The following is a 307-nucleotide window of genomic DNA, read 5'->3' on the forward strand; positions in this document are numbered from 1 at the left end:
ATCATGATGGCCCGATCCACAGTAACTTCAGATCGGTTGCTAGTAGGAATGATAGAGCGTTGAATGAACTCCAACCATCCTCAAGCCACAGGCTTGAGATCCAGTCTTCATAGTTGAACTGGATTACCTTTGGAATCTATTCTCCATTGAGCTCCTTCCACACATATGTCCATAAGGACTTGGTCCAACCTTTGATTAAAGTTGACCCTTCTAGTGTAGGGGCGTTCATCTCCTTGCATCATGGGCAAGTGAAACGCCAACCTCACATTTTCCGGACTAAAATCTAAGTATTTCCCCCGAACCATTG

Source organism: Arachis duranensis, chromosome 9 (genome assembly GCF_000817695.3).
Source record: "Arachis duranensis cultivar V14167 chromosome 9, aradu.V14167.gnm2.J7QH, whole genome shotgun sequence".
NCBI classification, from domain to species: domain Eukaryota; kingdom Viridiplantae; phylum Streptophyta; class Magnoliopsida; order Fabales; family Fabaceae; genus Arachis; species Arachis duranensis.